The sequence below is a fragment of the Narcine bancroftii genome, chromosome 2, assembly GCF_036971445.1.
Source record: "Narcine bancroftii isolate sNarBan1 chromosome 2, sNarBan1.hap1, whole genome shotgun sequence".
Taxonomy (NCBI): domain Eukaryota; kingdom Metazoa; phylum Chordata; class Chondrichthyes; order Torpediniformes; family Narcinidae; genus Narcine; species Narcine bancroftii.
In genome coordinates this window covers 60,056,764-60,079,415 of record NC_091470.1, presented here as the reverse complement: position 1 = coordinate 60,079,415, position 22,652 = coordinate 60,056,764, and the positions used below count along the sequence as shown (strand labels likewise).

Here is a 22,652-nt window from a genome sequence, read left to right as displayed (position 1 = left end):
AAAAAATAAAATGAACTGATTACTCATCAATGAAGAGTGAAGATCCATTATGCTTTTAATGTCCATCACCAATGACTACTGGTTTGTGGCGTGAGTACGGAACTCCATTGTTCTCCTATTGACATTGTTATGTTTGGATTGAAGTGACTGAACATGCAGTAGTTGCCAAGTCCCTACAAGTGCAGAACCTGCTGGTTCAGTTTCCCTATCCTGAGTAGCTGCCGGCAGCCCACCCATGCGTGCATTTATCCATTATGAAGGGACTAATTCATTGGCCCTCTCCAGTCTGGAGTTCAAACACGGTCTTGTGGCAGTACAGCCTTATGATGCAGTAAGGAGGTCCTCCCTTTGAAAACACCCTGACACATGCCAAGCTGGGGACTTTTTATAGACTGCATTAACCATCAAGTACTTGAACCATTTTTAGAATATATTTGACATCAAGAGATATTTAAAATCTATTAAAAGTAATTTTCCACATAAGGTTAAATCAAAACTTTAATGAAAAACATGAAAGCAAAAAATTCAATAAACTGCCTCAGGGATCAATACAAGAACCTTCATTTTTTTTACAATTTATTTCAATTACTTGGATGATGTAACATTTGCAGATGACAGAGGACAAAAGAAAAATAAATTGTGAAGAGGCCATTACTTCATAAAAGGATATAGGTCAGTTAAATGATTGGGTAAAATTTGGTGGATAAAAATGTTCATTTTGGCAGGAAAAATAAAAAGAAAGCATATAATTTGAATGGCAACAGATTGCAGCTCTGATTTGGATTAGGATCTGGGTTTTACACTAATCCTTCCATTAATCCCACTTTTTAAATTCTCCCCACAGTCCCCCAGATTCTACCATTCACCTACAGACTCGGGTCAATTTACAGATGCCAAATAACCTGCAAACCTCCACATTTTTTTTGGAAATGGGAGGGAACTAAAGAACCCAGAGGAAAACCGCACAGCCATAAGGAGAAGGCAATTTCCATCCTGACAGCACTGAGGTCAGGATGGGAGACAGGACTCTGGGACAGTGAGGCAGTGGCTTTTCTCACTGTGTAACATCTTCACTGCATTTACCCTCTCAACTATACTCAGAATTTAATGTTTCAAAGAGATTATCTGCTTATTTTTAAAAAAAAAGCTAAAAATTTGTTAGAATACAGATGTTAGCCAAGAGAATTAAAATGAGGAACTCCAGGTTGAGAGATGAAGATTACAGCACATTGCAACTTGTGTTGCCCCACCAAAGCTTCCAATATAATGTTTGCCTTCCTAACATAGCATTGTATTTATTTATTAATATTTCCTCTCAGCATTAAGGGTCTAATAATTTCTCAATGTTTAGAAAGTATTCTGCTTTTCTATTCTTCATATCAAAGTGAATGGTCTCACATTTTCCCCCATCATACTTAAATAGGGCTGTTCTTGGAACTATTCCAGTTTCAGAGGAATTTTTCAGATTATTGCTAATACATCAATTATCTCTACAATTATTTGTTATAGAATTCTGGGATACATGTAATCAGTTTCTGCGAATTTGTACTATATCAGTCCACATAGCTTATCCAATATTTTCTCTTTAGTGATTTTAATTCTTAGTTTTCCTTCACTTCAGCTCCATTTATTTTGCTTTCTGCGGACCATGATGGCCCAGCCATTTCTTATTTGCCTTATAATTTCTCATGGAACCCATTTCCATAGCTGCCCCTTTCCTTCTGAGTCTGTGTGTGCTTTTGATCCTTTGTATGAATGTATCGTTATTTATTCTCAGTTATCTTCAACATTTTCCCATTTCCCTTCCCAAAGACACAGCCTGACCTGCTGAATATTTCCAGTATTTTCTGTTTTGAATGGGAGTTACCAAAGCTACAATAAAAAAGATCACGAAAACTTTAATTTCCTAACTTAAAGAAGGATTTATCTGCTGTAGAGGAAGTTCATTATAAATTCAAGGTTCCAGGAATGACGAGTTTGCAACAGCTTTTTTCTTATTGGATGGGCTGTTGATTATACATAGCTCTTGTTGACAACTAATATGTGGAGCTATGTACAATTTGATTCTCCTCTGCTCCTATTAGTTTTTCATTACTACTTGGGACAAATTTATACTTCAGCAGTTTATGAAGTAAGAGAATTATTTTACAATCCTCCCAATTCCTCCTATGATATTTTGCAGATAATAACATATACTGCAATATGGATTTTATGTATAATGGATACAGTTTTTAAAAAAATTCATACCTGATCCAAAGAAAACCCAATGCTTTGTAGTACTGTTTATGCCCAGATTCCTCACGTGGACAGACTTCCATCTGTAATCTAAATTAATATGCAAAATCCTATCAGCCATACCTATTACTCAGTTTGTCAATCAAATGTTTATAAACTAACAACTTCATTTCAACAAAAATGTTCTGCAATTGATTTAAATATTCATTAGGCTGAAATACACAGAAAACCAGGTGCAAACAAGAGATTTCTTGGCAAAAGCTCAGTATGACATTAAAATTATGCTTCTCTGAAGGATTAAAATGGCTGTTAATTATGTCCTATATTGCTGGGTTAATGATTAATGAATAAAAGAATAATAACTTTGTGCAACCAATAAACTGTCACAATTGTAGAAAAGAGAATAAACAGTGTTATATTTATCTGCAAGGGAGCATCTAGGCCACCTGTTGCTGACATGATCAGTGTATTATTTCCTGTTAGGTCCTGGGCACAATCTTAGTTTAACATCACCTCAGAGGAGTTTTTGTTCAAGGATGCAGTTATATTTCTCCTGCAGTGTTATACATTGGGACTTTCATTCTCTGTGCAAGGCTGACCTTGTTAGTGGATTTGAATAGGCCACCACAGAAGCTTTTCATTGCATACATGCACAGGAACTCCTGGGTGGCCTATTGTCCAGCTGAGAGCTCTTGTTAATGGACTACAGAGTTAGAATGATTGCAGTACATGAACTCAGTGACCAAAGAAAAGGGAAACAAAGAGTTTCTAGTGGTTACATCTAGGTCAAACTTGCACAAAGTGAGCACTGGCCTATTAATGTCAAAGCTAAATATACATGTAACCCAAGAAAGCATTTTAAATAAGAATACACCACAAAATTTCATTCTTTCAAATATCAAAAGCATTGATAAAGCAGAATCAGATTTTGTCCTGATTTGATTAATTTTATCTGGATCTCCACCATTGTCAATTCGAGAGTGCAACCACCAAGATTTCACAAAGAACCTAACACAGGTTATTCACATGTTAGGCTTCTCAAAACTAAAGAGACCAGGTAAATTGTGTGTTTATTTTCAATGTGCAGCCATTTAGAGATAAGAATAAAATCCACTTCTAAAACCAAATCCAAGAGGTAATTTACTGTTCAATTCTAAGATTTGCATCCCTTGAGAAAACATTCCTCGAATTAGTTATCCAGTTTTGGCTTAACTCTGACAGTTTTGTATGTTGATGAAGATTTTGATTATTGCTCTTTGCAATCTTATATTGTTTGTTAGTTCATTTAAGTTATTACAGCCAAATTTCTCCGTCCTCTTTTCTAAGATATGAAATGGGGCTAGTTCATTTGAAGAACATTATATCTGTCCAACTCCAAGATCACCAATATTTACTATCTTTGGTTATTTACCTGACCACTGGGGAGTATTGGTTCAAGTGCATTTCCTTGTAAGGCAAGTTGTGTCTTGCAAGGATTGTTTGCACACACAAAATAATGAATGGCATTTTGTTGTCTTTTATAACAGCTTCAGTTTACTTCTTACATAAAATCTCAAATAAACAAGAATCTTCACGTGTTGGTCTCAAGAAGCACTGAAATGCTTTACTAAAATATGCATTTGCAAGTGATTGTTCCTTCTGCATATCCATTATTTTCGAACACAATGGAGCACCACAATAATTACACTCTAAAGTTGAAACTTAGTAATATTAATTTAGTAAACATTCAAAGGATTTAAAATAAATGAGCCGAGGAATTATTACCGTATGTTTGTCATATGGTGCACTGATGAACAATGGATTTGGGCAGGACTGAAAGTGCATGCATCAACAAGCACAAAGGGAAGTATGGAAATGAGGGAGATCTTGGTCAGGAGCATGAGTGAGAGAGCAGAAGTCAAGAGTATGATTAGGGCATTAAGAAGCATTTTATGGAAATAAGTGATCAGGTAACAGAGGGGATGTTCAGCTGGATGGAAATGGTTGAATTATTGGAATGGGTGGCATGAAAAGGGGTAGGATCAAGGGTTTGGAGGTTCAGAATGCAGAGTTTGAGGGGATTCTAAAACTCAGCGGTTTGGTGAATAAGGATGTTGTGGTGAGATGATAGTGTTGGGATTGGGGTCAGTCTCATGCCGTGAGGGCCCAAAGAAGAGAAAGAAACTAATGGGATGCCTTAGTATCTTTCAAATCCAGATTAACACTAGTACAGTCAGTTGTTCCTGAAGTGATCAGCAATGATCTTCCTGAAAATTGTGCTCTAATTTCCTGTTATACCCCAAATAGAACAATATCCTTTTCTGAAAATCTCTCTCAGTAATTGTGTCAGATATGCAAATGCAATGCACATTAGAAATTGTCCATCTTAATTTCTAGAGTGATATGGAAGGATCCAGCAAAGGTCACCGTGGTTAATGCTGGGAACACTCTACAGGTCAAGGAGCTTCTGTAGAACAAGAAGAATTATCATTTCAGGTCAGGCTTCTTTGGCAGAACATTAACTCTATTTCTCTTTCTGGAGATGCTACCCAACATGTTGAATGTTTCCAGAACTTTGCTTTCATTTTCAGATTTACAGCATCTGCATTTTTTTTTATTTTCAAGGCCTTTGTAGGGTTTCTTTCTGGAAGAAAATTCATTTTCAGTCATGTAGTATTAAATTACGCAGTTCTAAGCAATCAGAGTTCTAGATCAACATGTTGGTGAATTCCTGATGTAGGTTGGTGAAAATTGGTTAATATGAGGTGTACTTTTCTAAGTGGAAATGCAAGCTATTGATGCTGGAAATTTAATATATAAATAGAAAAGTTGGAAATCTCTAGGCAGATTTCTGTTCCTTCTTGCCTCTTTAAACAAATACATTCTGGTCTCCTCTGTGGTCAATGTTGCACCAAGCTGAGTCCTTGACGAGTATTTTTTCACTTTTATATACAATGGAAGCTTGATTTTTTTAAAAATTAAGGTAGGCCTTTGATTTTTTTTGGCCTTTTTCCAACATGGCTTTGGTCATGTTGAGTCATAAAGCACAAAAACAGGCCCTTGATGCTGTAGTGATCTGCACCTGTTCCATGTACCAGCACTTAGTCTATAGCCTTGTCATTGGACTCGTGTCAGGTATGTTTCTTGTTTCTGGTCTTTCTGGAATTTGGCACTAAAATTGATGGTAAATTGTTAAAAGGGGCTACATTTATCACTGATGGATGAATCAATTAATTAAACATCTTCAGTTCAGTTTTTCTATTTTTTTTAGTGGAGCATCACATTGATTCTGATTTACCAAGGTTACCTCTGCTAACTTAATGTGAATAATTTGCAGATTTACTCTACAAACTCAACTTTTATGACCCTGAATCTTCCCAGGCTAAAACGTGGAAGCTGTGTAACTCTATTAGAATGTTTTCAGGCCAAGTCCTGTGTCAATGTTAGCCATTATGTTTTATTATTAAAACACACAGAAATGCTGGAGAAACTCAGCTGGTCTTGTGCCGTCCATAAGATTATATTACCCATGTTTCGGGCCTGATCCCTTTTTCAAGGAATAGGCAGAGAACGGGAAGGCTCAGAATAAAGACAAAACTGGCTGAGGGAGGAGTCCAGATCAACAAAAGGTGTTAATTGGATTTGATAAGAGGAGAGATGAGAATTAATTTTGACTCTGTGAAAGGAGATAGAGGGAAAAGGAGAGAGTCAGACAGCTGTGAAAAAGTGATGGAGAAGAAAAGGGCAGGGTGGGGTGTGGTTTAACAAAAGCCAGAGATGTTGATATTAATGCCATCCATTTGGAAAGTGACCTGACGGAAGATGAGGTGTTGTCCCTCCAATTTGCAGGTGGTCTCAGTCTGGCTGTTCATGAGACCATAGACAGACATGTCAGAAAGGGATTGAGATGGGAAAATGAAATGGGTTACCACTGGGAGATCCACACTATTGCTGCGATTGAAATTTTGCTTCACTTGGAAGGAGTGTTTGGGACACTGAATGGTGATGAGGGAGGACGTGTGTGCACAAGTGGAGCATCTCCTGTGGTCACAGGGGTAAGTGCCAAGGGGAAGAATGGTGGGGAGGGAGAAGTGGACAAGAGAATTATGGAGGGAGTGGTCCTTGTGGAAGGCAGAGAGGGTACTATGTATGCAATCCTGGGATCACATAGTCCGTGGCAGAAATGGTGGAGGAGGATATGTTGGATGCAGAAGCTGGTGGGTTGGTAGGTGAGGACAAGCTGAATCCTGTCCTTGTTGTGTTTGGGGTGGAGGGGGCTGGGACAGATGTGCAGATAATGGAGGATATGCTTGTGATGGCTGAGTTGATGGTGGTGGAGGAAAAGCCTCCTAAATTCACCAATTTTTGCAATGTTTCCAGAGAGCACAAGAATAGAGGATGGAGCTTTTAAAGGATCCCTGTATTTCACATAGGTTTCAGAATGACTTGTGTGACAGAGTATATAGAGATGTTTTGGAGATAAATCTCAGAGTTGGAAGGAGTGAATGAGAGAGAGAGAGAGGAGAGACACAGACATCGGTTCCAGAGGGACAAGCTGGCAAGCTTTGGAAGATGGCCTGATCAAAGGAGAGGAATAGGAGAAACAGAGATGAACTCTGTGGTGACTTGAAATAAAGAGGTTATTATCTGGAGAACCCTGAAGGGGGCAAACTTCATCAGCAAGACACTGAAGTGGCTGATTAAAAATAAATCAACTGTGGATGTCCTTGAACAAGAAAAACTCTCTCTGAAAACCAACAAAAACCCTTCTGAATGGTAACCGTGTACCTGTTAAGCACCAAAGCCCGGTGAACGTTATTAGTGTTAACTTCTGGGCACAGTATAAGCATTGCCTGCAACCAGTGAGATTGGACTGTGAACCAAAGATCTTTGCTGAACTTACACACACATTTCACACACGAACGCTTAGAATTAGAAGGGGGGTTAAGTAGGTTACGTGAGTCAATAGAGATAAGTTAAAGTTTGATTCTATTTTCATGTTCAAAGATAATTAAAAGAAACTTTTCTTTAAGTAACCCTTTGTCGAGGTGCATATCTATTGCTACTGGGTTTTTGGGTCCTCTGGACTCGCTTGAGATACTGAAGATGACACCAAGCAGCTGCTGATACCGTATACATGAAGACTGGTTCATCTATGACGCTTTTCATCTATGATGCAAACCAGCTCATGCCTTCACTCACCACTGTAAATACAACAGTAGACAGATCATCATGATTTCTTTAGTGACTGATCAAAAACTCTCACAGTGGCTTTATTTCTCAATGCACCTTACTGTATGATGTCGAGGTACATTTAGTTCAACTCCAAAACTGCTAAGATATCTGAATTATGATAAAATGGCAAATCCAATGGAATACAGAGTACTCCTGACTTACAGCAAAATTCACAAAACCAAGCTGCATTTGAGTAAATTCCTGATATACATCTTCTGATCATTTTATGATTAGCCTTCCATTCCTAGTGCATGGCCATATTTTCATATATGGAGCACAAAACTCTGCACATTGTATGTGTGGGGAATTCCCTCCTCTGAAGAAACTGATGCTTGTTCTCAGTATGGAATAATTTTAATGTGAGTTTCTATATTCTGTGGAATTTTAAGCATAATTCCATGGAGAGTTTCAGAAAGATAGATCACCAAGCCTAACAAATCTATTGAATATTTTTAAGGTTCAAGATTTAAGGTGATTATTCCATACAAAATATATTGGAAATGTTACCATATGCTGCACTAACAGTATTTAGTATTAAATATTGTGTATTAATCGGATAGTATTCCGATTAATAATACAACACAATTCTAATTGGACGTTACACAGTAATATAATAAATGTTCCAATGAACATGCTAAATTGAAAGACAATCTGAGAAATGGTGTCCTGATGGCCTTGGATAAACAGGAGGAAACAGCACTTACTGAGTTTCAGGGAATATGGAAAACAGTTTAAGGGATATCTGGGACTCGAGGGGTCTGGAATGTTAAAGGGATCATGGGAACTGACACCCTGGTGTGTCAAAGGAAATTTTTAAAAAATTGAGGCCCTGGTGTATCAAAGAGAGCACAGGAATCAGCATTCTTTGAGCCTGATGTCAAAACATTGGGATTTCTGAACAATGTAGAGGCACGGTGATATACACAAGCAAGAAGTATCCTGGGAGTCTTTACTAGAAACTTCAGATCTGATAAAATCTTATGATGAAGTCTTACATTTTTGGGTCAAACGTGAGAAAGAAAGCCTTACTCTTCCATCCTCCATCAGCTCCCCCATGTTTAGGAACGTTAGTAGCAAATGGGGGTGGGGATGTCAATGTCCATCACCAAGAGTGGGTTGGTAGCACTTCCAGAGAGCAAGCTGGCCAAGACTGAGTGCACAGATACCAAGCTGTGTCTACAGTGGACAGGGTGGAAACCAACAGAAGGGAGAAGCATATATGCCCTTATCCTCAGCAATTTACTTGTAAATAGATCTATACCTGACAACATTGGTAGAAATGATCGCCACACAGTTCTTGAGGAGATAAATCCATTCTTCAACATTCTTTGACCCTCGCATCTCTCTGTTATCTGTCCAAAGTCACCATCTTCTGGGGATTTTATGCTGCTGTTTAAAGTACTTCTGAAAATTTAGTGATGGCACTTCTCATTCTCAGGACACTTTACAATTAAGTAATTAAGCTGAATTAAATAACAATAGCTAATTAGTGATGTACAAAATGTTACATCTGAAGCAGACCTTTTCAGCAATGTTCACTATAACCAAACAATATTGTGAATTAAAATAATTGCAATGATTTAGCCACGGAGTGTTGCTATTCTACAAAGAAGATTTTGATTGTCATGTGCTATGAGAAGTCTCGTTGAAATAGACAATGAATGGAAACTAACCTCAGGTCGCCACTTCCGTTAGTTGGATGACATTATTTAGACAATATCAAAAATAACTATTATCACTGAAAAGAAAAAAAACATAGCTGAACCAAACAGCTGGTGAATAACTTGTGCTTTACAGGAAGAGCAGGACTAAATGTTAAAAAGGGCAGAAGCACTGGGATGTTAGCAGGCAGTCAGTAGTTGAAAAAAAAAACTGACAATTGTACTACTTTCACTGGATCAGAGAAGTGAGCTGGGATCTACTAATTGCAGAGAAAATATCAAAATGCTATGAATTGACATTGAAGAAGATTAAAACAAAACTTAAGCCCCTTTCACACTTGCCTCTCACTAAATTGGCTGTTTGGGGCCCTGGGATAGGAATGGGGGTTCGGCTTTTCACACTTGACCACTCCTAACTGGGACTTGGAATGCTTTCACACTTGCAAGGAGCCATCCCAGGGGTTAGAACTGTTCTACCTTCTACTGGTGACGTCATGATGCATCGACTGATGGTGGACCTGCCCTAAAACCTGATCAATGTATTATGATCTTGTATTTGAACAAAATTAATCATGCATAATTATAACATAATTAAGCTTTATGTACAGCACAGTATGAGCCCTTCAGCTCCTGTTGTTATTGTGCCAATCTATATAAACCTTTATAAGGGATTGTGGGAAAATGCGAGCAATAAATAGTAATAGTGGACAATTTTTAAACAGGGTGGGGAAGTTGGCAGCGCTGTAGTGCACAAGTTATATAGCGTGGAAAAGTTGGTAGCACATACAAGTTAAACAGCATGAAAAAGTTAGCACTATTGTGTACAATTTAAACATCGTGGGAAAGTTGATAACGCTATCCTGTACAATTTATAAATACCATGGGGAAAAAGCGATGGCAGATCTGCCCTCCCAGAATTCCATGTGGCAGAGAAAGGGCTATATGCCTGGTTGCATACATGGAGCATTCATAGAGGGGTTTCTCTGTGGCACAGCATTCTGGGAAGTCAGGTCCGCCATTATTTTTTTCCCCATGATCTTTATAAATTGTGCAATATAGCGCTACTAATTTTCCATGCTCTTTAAAAATGGTCGGCTATGGTTATTTATTGCTGTTTATTGCTATTTATTTTTTTCTCTCTCTCTCTCTCTCCACACACTGCGACTTTCCAATTTCAAAGTTTATACCTTCATTTTAATTTTTTTTTCCTGCATTCATGCAAAAACTTGGGTTATTTTAATCCCACAATCCAATTAGCCCTTTCACATTTGCCTGATTGCAATGCCAGCGTCTGCAGATGCAGGGGATTGTACTAGGGATTGAGGCATCATCTGACACCGGTTTTGAGCTGAATCTGGTTTCATAGGAACATAGAAAGTAGGAACAGGAGTAGGACAAAAATGGCCCATCGAGCCTGCTCCGCCATTCTATACGATCATGGCTGATCTAATTTATGACCTAACTCCACCTACCTGCCTTCTCCCCATATCCCCTAATTCCTCTATCATGTAAAAATTTATCTAACCAAATTTTAAATATGTTTAATGAGGCAGCTTTAAAGGCCGATTGGCATTTGATTCCTGGGATCACTTGCAAGTGTGAAAAGGACTTTAGTTATACCAAGAGTGGCTGCTGAAGTAATCCATTTGAAGAAGAGATATGTAACAACTTAAAAAAAATTACAAAGTAACAGGTGCAAAGAAAACAGAGTGCAATTAATTTAGACGCCTTGTAATGAATAAAACAAAAGCAGAGACTTGTCCAAGTGGTCATCTCTGTTCTTCAATATCTTATAATTGTGAAATTATAGAAATACTTTTGAAGGGATGGATAAGGTTATGGATGGTCCTTAAATCCATGAAAAAGATTGTGGCCTTCTCGATGTAATTTATCAATATACTGTGGTGCTTTGGGTAAATAATTTAAAATGTAGCATGTTGACTGACACTCATCCATTTCACTTAAAATGACTTCTTCTTACAAAGTTAATGCTTCCAATGGAATTTATTGCATTCCTGTTTCCCAATCTTCAGTTTCAGATTTGGGAGGTGGTGTGAATGCTTACAGCATTAGTAAGAACAAGTTTACAGTCATCCAGGACTCAGCTGCACAAGCAAGCTAAAAGCAGTGCAGGGCACCTTTTTTAAATTTAGACATGCAGCATGGTAACAGGCCATTTTGGCCCACAAGTCTGTGCTGCTCAATTTACACCCAATTAACCTGCACACCCAAGGGGAGGAAACGAGCCCATGGAGAAAATCTATGCAGACGGGGAGAATGTACAAACTCCTTATAGACAGTGTGGGATTCGAACACCAGTCTTGATCGCTGGCGCTCCAAAGACATTGTGCTAACTACTACTTCTAACTGGAATTATTGTGTCTTAGTGGAGAAGTAAAGCCAGGTATTGTCGATTACATTGGGAGTGTGGATCATTATTTTCTTTGATATTGTGCAATGAGTCTTGGTCATAAACTCTGAACCCTTAGTGAGCAGTCTGATGGGAAGTCATGGACCTGAATTATGTTTCTTGCTCCATTGATGTTGCCAACTTGCTGAATACCTCTAGCATTTTCTGCTTTTATTTCTGAACTTTGATGACATATTTTTCCTTTGTAAGTTTTGGGGTTTCTATTTGATTCTGAGCTCCACAATTTCATTACAAATGTAGACTTTTCATAGAACATAGAATAATACCACACTGTACAGGCCCTTTGGCCCTTGATGTCCTTCCTAAAAAAAGTATTAAGCCCTCCCTACCCCATAACCCTTTATGTTTCTTTCATCCATGTATCTAAGAGACTTTTAAATGCCCCCAATGTTTTAGCTTCCACCACCATCCCTGGCAAGGCATTCCAGGCACCCACAACTCGCTGTGTAAAAAAAAAACTGACCCTTGATATCTCTCCTAAACTTCCTTCTTTTAACTTTGTACATATTTTCTCTGGTGTTTTCTGATCCTGCCCTAGTAAACAGGTGCTGGCTGTCCACCCTACCTATGTCTCTCATAATCTTATAGATGTCTATCAAGTTTCCTCTCATCCTTCTACACTCTAAAGATAAAAGCCCCAGCACTGCTAACCTATCCTCAAGATTTGTTTCCCATCAAAGCAACATCCTGGTAAATCTCCTCTGCACCCTCTCCATAGCTTCCACATCCTTTCTCTAATGAGGTGACCAGAACTGAACAGGTCTTACTAGAGATTTGCAACATGACCTCTCTACTCCTGAATTCAATCCCCCTATTAATGAATCCCAGCATCCCATAGGCCTTCTTAACTACTGTACCAACTTGTGCGGCGACCTTGAGGTATGGATTTGAACCCAAAGGTCCCTCTGTTTATCCATACTCTTAAGTAATCCACCATTAACTCTGTACTCAGTCTTTTCGTTGGTCCTTCCAAAATGCATCACCTCACACTTATCCAGAATGAACTCCATCTGCCACTTTTCTGCTCAACTCTGCATCCTGTCTATATCCTCTTGTAACCTTTGACAAACTTCAGCTCCATCCACAACTCCTCCAACCTTTGTGTCATCCGCAAACTTACTGATCCATCCTTCCGCCTCTTCATCCAGGTTATTTATAAAAATCACAAAGAACAGGGGTCCCACAACAGATCCTTGGAGCACTCCACAAGTCACCGACCTGCAGGCAGAATACTTTCCTTCCACTACTACTCTCTGCTTTCTTCCTACAAGCCAATTTTTTGTCACACAGTTAAGGTTTCATTGGTCCCATGCCTTATGACTTTCTGGATGAGCCTCTCGTGTGGGACCTTGACCTTGTCAAATGCCTTTAAAATTCATGTAGACCACATCTACCACCCTACCCTCATTAATTTCTTTTGTTATCTCCTCAAAAAACTCAATTAGATGTGAGGCTCGACCTTCCCTTCACAAAGCCATGCTGACTATCCTTGAGTAGGCTGTACTTCTCCAAATGCTCATAGTTCCTATCTTTAAGAATCCTCTCCATTAGTTTGCACACCACTGACGTAAAACTCACTGGTCTATAATTCCTAGGATTATTACCTTTTTTTAAACAAGGACACTACATTTGCCATTCTTCAATCCTCCGGCACCTCCCCGTGGCCAAAAGGGATTCAAAGCTCGTAGCTACTACCTCGTCTATCTCTTCTCTCACTTCCCACGACAGCCTGGTGTATATTGTGTCCAGCCCTGGGAACTTATCACTCATGATGTTTTTAATAAGATTCAACTTCCCCTTCTTTAATCTCCACAATGTCCAGCTTACAGGCCTATTCAATTTCCTCCTCACCCTTATGAAGGTCCTTTTCTCTTGTGAATACTGACACAAAGTATTCATTTAGATTTCCCCAACCTCCTCCACGTCCAGGCACATGTTGCCTCCTTTATCCTTTAGCGGCCCCACCTTCATTCTTGTCATCCTTCTGTTCTTCACATATGCACAGAACACCTTATTCTACACACCAAGGCCTTCTCATGTCCCCTTTGAGCCTCCTTTCATCTCTGAAGATCACTGTCTCTTCCTCAGCTCCAGTATTTCCAAAATTCTAATTTTTTTTTTGATTCCTCCAGTCGGATTACTCCAAAGTATTTCCAGCAAATGTCCATTCTCCAAATTCTGTAAACCTCAGCTTCTTCACTGCACCCATTCTCACTGATTACTTTCTCCTCATGCCACCTGCCCCACAATTTCCTTCTGTTCCCCATTCCTGTGACATCTTTGCAGGATCAAAGAGTCAGAAAATGCACCTTCACCTCCTAGTTGTCCCTAAAAGTTTTCAAATCTCTCTTTAATATATTCCTTTGTGACAAAATCCTATGTTCTCTGCTTTTAATTCCCTTTTCCATGAATTTTCTTAATGGTCACAAGTGATCTACGACCAATTTTCTGTGCTGAACAGTTTTTCAGATGCAAGATGTTGCAATAATTTTAATACAGATTTTCATTAATCAAGTAGTCAATAGTAGTTTCAATGGGTTTAAACCAGTTACTTAATATTGATTACAAGTAAAGATTGGTCGAAGGATGACACAGTGTAGATTTCATTTAAATTACAGTACATATAAAGAAAAGATGTGGGACTTCACAACATCTCCAAATTATTTAAATTGGGAAAGGACCATCAAAGAATAGCAGATTATTAAATACTATTAAAAATTTGTGAGCTAATATAGTTGTGAGATGATCATTGTTTAATATATTTTGATTTAAAATGATTCATATGCAATTCTATGCACACATCTTTGAAAAACCAATAGCATCTTATTTCTTTCATGAGACCCTGTAAAAGCTCAGTTATTATCATTATGAATCATTTATGAATAATTTAATGCTAACATTGTAATCACCAGCAACGAACACCTGTCAGCTGATTATTACAGCATCAAACGTTTATGATTTTCTAGCTTTTTAAATTTTTGGAACATGTAAAGCTGACCGAAAAAATTGCAATGTTGCTTTTAACAAACTGTTTCTCTTTGAAAGATAGAATCTGCCCAAGCATAATTATAACAACACATGATTGCAATAATTATATGTTTTAGCCATTGTTTATAAATTAAGTAAATAGATTGCACACTTGAAAGAATTCACTGTACTAAACAAATGTTACCTCTTATGTTCACAGATTTGGGCTTCACTGAGATCATTCAAACGGAGGAATGTTCCACTAATTTCCTGTGCTTTGTAGTTCATTTTTAAGCCTTGATAAGACGATAGCTATTAGCCAGGAATCTAGGAACAAGTCATGCTGAAAAATGCATTTGTTTGTAAAACTGGAGACAGTCTGCATGCACGTTCCTTTGGCTAATTAGTGCCCGACAGACTGGAGACGCTTGAAAAGGTGCTGAAGAATTCCTTTAGAAGGAAAGCACCTACCCTTTCTCTTACAATATAATTTCTATAAGATCCATATTGCAAGGACAAACATGACTTTGATTTCTGAACTTGTGACTGTAACTCAAAAGATTTTACTGGAAATATGCAGCATTGTAATGACAAATTTAAATAAATATGTCAAAGAAAAGATGCATTTCAGTCTATCACGTGCGACTCTTTGGTAGCACTATCCAATTCTCCTTCTCCCACCTCATAACCCTATTGTTTTTTCCCCTTTCAAACATTGCCAATTCCTTGTGAAATTTATCACTACATATGCTTCCATGTTCCTTGCAGTGAATCCCAGATTACACATACTGTATAAAATATGTCTTTTCTCTTTGTCAGCGATTTGTTTACTGTTCACTTTAATTCTGTCTTCTCTGCTTGACATCTTTTTGATTTAATTCAAATTCACATATGAGCTCCATGCATCAAAAAAAACTAAGTGTGCATAGAGAGTCTGGGAGTAAAATTTGAAAGAAAGATTAGCATGCATAGAAGGCTTGGAAAAACAAGGGGAATTAAAATCCAAAGATATTTTTAGGAATACAAGAGGTATTAAAAGCTCTTAGAGACCTAAAAATCATTTATTTGTGGACCTGGAAGACATGTATCCCTTTGCTGAAATGTATTTTTCTTTGTCTTCTTTTTCAGAAGTAGTTAAAAAGGGGGTGTGAAAAACAGAATGAAAGAGGCAGATAGAGAGAGACAGAGAGGAAATGTTATGGATTTATATATTTGTGCATCTTGTGCATCTTGGCGCCTCACAGTTTGGCGGGCAGCAGCCTCCTTTGAAGAAGACCGCAGAGCCCACCTCACTGACAAAAGGCAAAGGAGGAAAAACCCAACACCCAACCCCAACCCACCAATTTTCCCTTGCAACCGCTGCAATCGTGTCTGCCTGTCCCGCATCGGACTTGTCAGCCACAAACGAGCCTGCAGCTGACGTGGACTTTTTACCCCCTCCATAAATCTTCGTCCGCGAAGCCAAGCCAAAGACAAAGAAGATATATTTGAGAGAAGATAAATTAGCAGACCAAGATGAAATTCCCCAGTCTGTTAGGAAAAGCAAAGAGGACCGAACAGAGAATTCTGATGTAATTTTCCAATTCTCTGTGCCAAAAGGCAGAAGGCATGGTAATGAGAAAGGAATAAAAGGATGAACTGAATAATTTCTGATCTGTTAGTTGAATGATGATAGTGGACAAATTATTGGAAAAACTTTGAAGATTTAAGCCATTTAAAAATAATCACAACTTGTCTAATTTCATCACCATCTTCTCCTTTACCAACACATTGACAGATGTGAAACATTTAGTTTCTCAAATGTCCTTTGCGCTTGTGAAAGATTTCCATTTCTTGAAAAGGCCATGACCTTTTCTGTTGGTATTCATATATTTATAAAAGCCGTTTAACTTTTACGTTGGATTCTCCTCCTTTCTTTTTGCTCCACTCTCCCTCTGAGCTTCCAAATTAAACCTTGATAAAGATATTAGAGTAAGGTAGATGGAGGGACAGCAGAGCAGAATTGGATTTGGAAATGGAATTTCTACAAGAAATAAAGATCAGGATAGATGTATTCCAAGAAAAAAGAAAATTGTAAATGGAAAAATGGCACAAATGTGGGTAACAAGAGAGATTAAGGCTAAAATAAAAGCAAAAGGGAAGACATGCAAGGAAATAAAAATTAATGGAAAACAGAGAATTGGGAAAGAAAGTAATTAGGAAAGAAAAGATTAATTATGAAAGAAAGTTGGCAAATAACATACAAAAGCATACTAAGTTTTTAAAAAATATATAAAGAATAAAAGTGAGACATGGGTAGATATAAGACCGATTGAAGATGATGCTGGAGAAATTATAATGGGTAACAATGAGATGGTAGAGGAACTAAATGAATATTTTACATCAGTCTTCACTGAGGAAGACAATAGTAATATACCTGATAGAGATCTCAGGGAATAGAAATAAGTACAGTCAAGATTACTAGAGAGAAAGTGCTTAGTAAGCTAAATGGAGTAAAGACAGATAAGTCTCCTGGACTGGATGAGGTGCACCCACGGGTTCTGAAGGAGGAGGCTTTGGAGATTGTGGAAACATTGGCATTGATTTTCCAGAAATCAATCGACTCTGGCATGGCTCTGGAGGATTGGAAGGTCACAAATGTAATTTAGCTGTTTAAAAAAAGAAGGGAGGCAGAAAAAAATGAAATTATTGGCCTGTTTGTCTGATGTCAGTAGTTGTAAAGTTATTGGAGTCGATCTTCGAGGTGCATGACATGATAGGTCCAAACCAGCATGGGTTCATGAAGGGAAGATCCTGCCTGACCAACCTAATGGAATTTTTTGAAGAAATTTCAAGTAGGATGGACAGAGGAGTGGCTGTGGATGTTGTGTGTTTGGATTTTCAAAAGGCCTTCAATAACATGCTGCATAAGAGGCTGCTTTAATGAGATGAGAACCCATGGAATTACAGGAAAGATATTATATTGGTTGGAACATTGGCTGATAGGCAGAAAGCAAAGGGTGGGAATAAAGGGGTCCTGTTCTGGTTGGTTGCCGGTTACTAGTGGTGTTCCACAGGGGATGATGTTGGGGCATCTTCAATGTATATTGATGATTTTAGATTATGGATTGAATGGTTTTGTGACCAAGTTTGCAGATGACACCAAGATAAGTGATGGTCTAGGAAGTGTTGAAGAAATTGAAAGGTTGCAGAATGACTTGGACAGTTTAGGAGAGTGGACAAAGAAATGATATATGAGATATAATGTTGAGAAATGTACACTTGTACATTTTGGAAGAGGAAATAAGCGGGCAGATTATTATTTGGATGGGGAGAAAATCCAAAGTTCGGAAGTGCAAAGGGACTTGAGGGTCCTTGTGCAGGATAACCTAAAGGTTAACCAACAGGTTGGATCAGCAGTAAAGAAAGTGAATGTGATGTTGGAATTCATTTTGAGGAATAGTGTATAAGAGTAATGAGGTATTGGTGAGGCTCTATGGGGCACTGGTGAGACCTCATTTAGAGCACTATGTGCCGTTTTGTGCCCTTTATTTTAGAAGGGATGTAATGATGTTGGAGGGAGAGTACAGAGAAGATTTACCAGGATGATTCCTTGAATGCAGGGGCTAACATATGAGGAGCATTTAGCGGCTCTTGGATTGTTTTCATTGGAGTATAGAAGAATGAGAAGGGATCTCATAGAAACATTTTGAATGCTGAAAGGAATGGACAGAATAGATGTGAATAAGATATTTCCTTTGATGGGTGAATCCATGGCAAGTGGGCATAGTCTTAGAATTAGAAGGTACCCATATAAAACAAAGATGAGGAGAAATTTCTTTAGCCAGAGGGTAATAGATTTATGGAATTCCTTGCCTCATACAGCAGTGGAGGCCCAATCTGAGTGATTTTAAGGGGGAGATTGACAGTTATGTAATTGATCAAGGTATCAAGGGATATGGTGGAAAGGCTGGAATTTGAAACTAGATGTGAGAACAGTTTAGTTCAAGGTGGAGTTGTGGAGCAGACTCAATGGGCCGAATGACCTACTTCTGTTCCTTTATCTTGTGATCTTGTGACTGGTTGGTAGCACCATGTGGGGGAGCACTGTATCTCTGCCCTCTGCTCTCCCTGGGTCTGTACCAGTGGCAGTGCTACCATTTTCTGAATATTCTTTCTGTATTTCACAGTCAGTTTGTGTATATTTCTTTCTTTGATTACATTTCTTTCTTTTATATTTGTATCTTTTTCTTGAGTATGGCTTACACTACAGATAATTAGAAATTCTGCCTGACCCGTAAGAAAAGACTCTCAGGGCATACATGCGATGTCATGTATGTACTCAGAAAATCAATTTGAACTTAAACTTCCATTCATTTCCCCACTCTCTTCTGGTTTTCAGATGGTGTCTTAAATGTTTAGTTATGTGACTGAATTTGTTTTCCCTGGAGCAGAGGAGTGAGCTTATGAGGAGATATGCTTGAGGTTTGTAAAATTCTTCTTTGGCTTGGCTTCGCGGACGAAGATTTATGGAGGGGGTAAAAGTCCACGTCAGCTGCAGGCTCGTTTGTGGCTGACAAGTCCGATGCGGGACAGGCAGACACGGTTGTTGCGGCTGCAAGGGAAAATTGGTTGGTTGGGGTTGGGTGTTGGGTTTTTCCTCCTTTGTCTTTTGTCAGTGAGGTGGGCTCTGCGGTCTTCTTCAAAGGAGGTTGCTGCCCGCCGAACTGTGAGGCGCCAAGATGCACGGTTTGAGGCGATATCAGCCCACTGGCGGTGGTCAATGTGGCAGGCACCAAGAGATTTCTTTAGGCAGTCCTTGTACCTTTTCTTTGGTGCACCTCTGTCACGGTGGCCAGTGGAGAGCTCGCCATATAACACGATCTTGGGAAGGTGATGGTCCTCCATTCTGGAGACGTGACCCACCCAGCGCAGCTGGATCTTCAGCAGCGTGGACTCGATGCTGTCGACCTCTGCCATCTCGAGTACTTCGACGTTAGGGATGTAAGCGCTCCAATGGATGTTGAGGATGGAGCGGAGACAACGCTGGTGGAAGCGTTCTAGGAGCCGTAGGTGGTGCCGGTAGAGGACCCATGATTCGGAGCCGAACAGGAGTGTGGGTATGACAACGGCTCTGTATACGCTTATCTTTGTGAGGTTTTTCAGTTGGTTGTTTTTCCAGACTCTTTTGTGTAGTCTTCCAAAGGCGCTATTTGCCTTGGCGAGTCTGTTGTCTATCTCGTTGTCGATCCTTGCATCCGATGAAATGGTGCAGCCGAGATAGGTAAACTGGTTGACCGTTTTGAGTTTTGTGTGCCCGATGGAGATGTGGGGGGGCTGGTAGTCATGGTGGGGAGAAATTATGAGATGTATAAATAGGTAAACTGCAGGAATCTTTTCTCCTCATCGAAGGGGAATAAAATTAGAGAATTGGATGAAAGAATAAGAGATATTGAAAAGTTTTGAGGAGGACCTTTTTAATGTGGGACCAGACAGTGATTGCATTTAATAGGTGTCTAGATAAGCACTGACAACGGCTCTGTATACGCTTATCTTTGTGAGGTTTTTCAGTTGGTTGTTTTTCCAGACTCTTTTGTGTAGTCTTCCAAAGGCGCTATTTGCCTTGGCGAGTCTGTTGTCTATCTCATTGTCGATCCTTGCATCTGATGAAATGGTGCAGCCGAGATAGGTAAACTGGTTGACCGTTTTGAGTTTTGTGTGCCCGATGGAGATGTGGGGGGGCTGGTAATCATGGTGGGGAGAAATTATGAGATGTATAAATAGGTAAACTGCAGGAATCTTTTCTCCTCATCAAAGGGGAATAAAATTAGAGAATTGGATGAAAGAATAAGAGATATTGAAAAGTTTTGAGGAGGACCTTTTTAATGTGGGACCAGACATACCCACACTCCTGTTCGGCTCCGAATCATGGGTCCTCTACCGGCACCACCTACGGCTCCTAGAACGCTTCCACCAGCGTTGTCTCCGCTCCATCCTCAACATCCATTGGAGCGCTTACATCCCTAACGTCGAAGTACTCGAGATGGCAGAGGTCGACAGCATCGAGTCCACGCTGCTGAAGATCCAGCTGCGCTGGATGGGTCACGTCTCTAGAATGGAGGACCATCGCCTTCCCAAGATCGTGTTATATGGTGAGCTCTCCACTGGCCACCGTGACAGAGGTGCACCAAAGAAAAGGTACAAGGACTGCCTAAAGAAATCTCTTGGTGCCTGCCACATTGACCACCGCCAGTGGGCTGATAACGCCTCAAACCGTGCATCTTGGCGCCTCACAGTTTGGCGGGCAGCAACCTCCTTTGAAGAAGACCGCAGAGCCCACCTCACTGACAAAAGGCAAAGGAGGAAAAACCCAACACCCAACCCCAACCCACCAATTTTCCCCTGCAACCGCTGCAATCGTGTCTGCCTGTCCTGCATCGGACTTGTCAGCCACAAACGAGCCTGCAGGTGACGTGGACTTTTACCCCCTCCATAAATCTTCGTCCGCGAAGCCAAGCCAAAGAAGGAGATAAGCACTTGAATTGCCCGGGTATTGAAGATGATTTGTAAAGTGTTGGAAGATGTAATTAATGCAGATGGGTGCTCACAGATTAGCACTGACTGATCTGTTTCTATGCTATATGATTCCATGACTTGAAATGAAAGAGTAATATGCTGGATACACAGCTCCTGAGTTGAGAGAAACAAGAGATAAGAAGTCAGAATCAGAACTTAATGTCACGAACAAGTGATGAAATTTGGCGTTTTGCAGCAGCATCGTAATGCAAACATTTATATTATGAACCATCTTGCAGCAATAATATAAAAAAAATTAAAATAGTAGTGTACTATTTAGCAGTGTTTTTTCTTCATTGATTGCTCAGGAATCTGATGGCAGCGGGAAGAAGCTGATCTTGTGCCGCTGAGTACTCATCTTTGGTCTTTAAGTGAAACAAATAATATTAAATGACAAACAACCAGAGACTGCTGTTGTATTTGGCACTTCTGTAAACCACTCGCTTCCACCCTGACCTTAATCATCATTGCTTGCTAGGGACCAACTTAATCATTATAATTTCCCACGTTTCAGCTTGTAACTCTTCCTATCCTTCCCAGACAGCATTTCCGGCTGTGTCCTCATCTTTCAATCCTTCCCAGCCTTGTCTTTGTATAAACCATTCTCCCCCACCAACCATCATCTCCATCATGAAGTTCCTCCCCTTCCAGCATTTCTAGGGGACAGTTTGCTCCAAAGAAAATTATTCAATTCTTACCAACACTGACACACTTAGAATCAAAATCAGGATCAGAATTTATTGTCATGAACAAGTCGTGAAATTCGGTGCATCTTAGTGAAAACATTCAAATTATAACCATCTCACAACAATAATGAATAAAAATATAATTAGTGCACGAAAAGTAAAGCAGTGTCTTTGGTTCATTGATTATTCAGGAATCGGATGGCAGTGGGGAACAAGATGTCCTTGTGCTACTGAATGGTCATCTTTTGGCTCCTGTACCTTTTTCCTGATGGTAGCGGGAAGAGGGCATGGCTTGGATGGTGGCGGTCTTTGAGGAAAGAAGTTGTTTTTTAAAGATGGAGTGAAGTCTGTTGCCTGTGATGTAGCAGGCCCAGTTAACAACCCTCTGGATTTTTTTTCTTGTCCTAAGATTTACTTGGCCTTTCACTGGAAAAGCGATGCCTTCTTTTCTAACTCCAACTCTTTCATTGCTTAGAGTTTCAAACGAACTTCCCAATAAAACAAATACTCATATGGAAAAACGCAGAAATGCTGGAGGAATTCAGCAGGTCATGCAGCGTCCGTAGGAGGTAAAGATATATAACCAATGTTTGGGCCCTGTAAAGTTTTTTTCTAAATTAATAATATATCTAGATATTTATATTGGTAAGAAGCTCAGAGATTCTTTGAAAATGTTAAAATGAAAATTCTGGCGGAGTTTTGATAATTCCCTCGAGAGATGTCCATTGCTCCACTCATCTATAACATGATGTAGCCAATAGATTACTAATAATTTGGGATTTTTGTAATCTTGAGTTTTGCTCATGGACCATTGTAAAATTCACAGTTTTTGTAGTTTTATGTAATCAATTCCAACCACAATTTGTTTCTTCTTTCATTTGGAAAAGTTGAACGCTTCAAGGT

General features: G+C 39.3%; 1 long non-coding RNA gene across 1 annotated transcript; it reads left to right on the top strand.

The window, feature by feature from the left end:
* Positions 1-15,049, top strand: LOC138752349 (uncharacterized). The gene is made up of 3 exons (XR_011350547.1): positions 1-90; positions 4,612-4,710; positions 14,729-15,049. It is a non-coding gene; the product is annotated as an uncharacterized lncRNA (long non-coding RNA).
* The last annotated feature ends 7,603 nt before the right edge of the window (positions 15,050-22,652 follow it).